The 1,515-nt window shown below is 34.1% G+C and overlaps 1 long non-coding RNA gene across 1 annotated transcript; it reads right to left on the reverse strand.

The window, feature by feature from the left end:
* Positions 1 to 390: 390 nt before the first annotated feature.
* Positions 391 to 1,042, reverse strand: LOC116173168. Its single transcript, XR_004145883.1, has 3 exons — positions 955 to 1,042; positions 527 to 886; positions 391 to 462 (listed from the first exon to the last, which is right to left on the reverse strand). It is a non-coding gene; the product is annotated as an uncharacterized LOC116173168 (long non-coding RNA).
* Positions 1,043 to 1,515: the final 473 nt, after the last annotated feature.

A 1,515-nucleotide genomic window follows, 5' to 3' on the forward strand; every position in this document is an offset into this window, starting at 1 on the left:
TGGATTATGAAATCTCGTGTTGGGAGGAACCTATAAGACCAATTGTATCACTGCTATAAAACTTTAAAAGCAGTTTATCAGAATTATTTTAAATAAGAGAAAAACATATCTGCCATAATCAATGTTTGTCTGCAAAGTTCTAAAACCTTTTTACGCATTTAGTGGGAATTTACCCGATGTCGATATAAGTACACAATAAATTATCAAAGAAGTTGCTATCGTTTATCGATTTCAGATGTTGAATTTTTAATTGAAGTGCAGGGGTAGGTATAGCTAGTGCACCTACGTGTATTAGCCATTCAATTATCCGCCACTTCTACAATATATATGGTACCTATACTATATTATAGTAATGTAATTTACTTAAATAATTTTTAATTCTAGTACATACCACTTTGCTGTCAGTTCCCTGAGCACAAATTCATCCGGGATAAACTGAAGAGAAAAGGAACGGTTTCCATTCTGAAAAAAGTTTTGCCATTTTCAAATTTGATAATACCAGTCGGAATGGAAATGTTTTACTAACATGCATGACTGTAGTACCCATGGTCTGCTGGCATTCTTGGGGTCTTAGGATATTCAGAGACCTTTGAGAGTCCTACTGATATACAAACACCATCATCCGTTCGGTGTGGAAAATGCTCCACAAAAATTCTAATGGCAAATAATTTTCTGAGCGCTCATTGCTCAACTTGCAATGCCCGGGTCTCGTTGTACTCGACAAATGGCAGTTTTGTACAGACTTGGAACAAGCGCAACCTTTTATGCATATCTAGAGACTGACGGAATTCTGACGATGCCTTTTTAACATCATCTACATGTGTACTTCCAGTAACGCTATTCTCTATTTTTGAGTTTTATTATGTGCTTTGTTAATCCCTGGATCCTAATAACGTAACTCGTAATTTCTCTTTATAAAGCAAACAACTCCCTACAGATTTCACATATACCTACCGTATAAAATTGAAAACATGTGAACTTCAGTTCCCGTTGGATAGTATAAATATTATATGCCATACGTAACGCTGAATTACGTCAGAAGTGTAAGCTTCCATATCGCATTATTGACAGTCTATTTTGATTATGGTTACTGTGGGAGGCATATTAGGAATATTAGCATGAAATTCCGATAACATACCTACTAATCAGGAACTCGCACAATGGAATTCGTATACGTTTGGCATGCGACTGTATTTCCCTGCGTACTTAACTCATGACCTTTTCTTTTAATCTTTGGTTTAAATATTTGTTCAATGTGGGCATTTTCTGTTTCCACCTATTGGAATGTATCAGAAAAGGTAAGTTTTGGTGCATTTTACTCATTTTTTATTCTTTCTATGGGTCAAAGAAACACCTTTATTGATTAAAACACAATGCTATGTGCGTTCAGTGTTTCGGCTCTTCTTGAATATATCAAAATACTAAACAAAATCAATGCGATATTGGAGTTGTTATAAACTAATGCAAATTATTATTATTAAAAATTATTATATTATTAATATTAGAATATTAGCA

This window comes from Photinus pyralis, unplaced genomic scaffold (genome assembly GCF_008802855.1).
Source record: "Photinus pyralis isolate 1611_PpyrPB1 unplaced genomic scaffold, Ppyr1.3 Ppyr1.4_LG6, whole genome shotgun sequence".
Taxonomy (NCBI): domain Eukaryota; kingdom Metazoa; phylum Arthropoda; class Insecta; order Coleoptera; family Lampyridae; genus Photinus; species Photinus pyralis.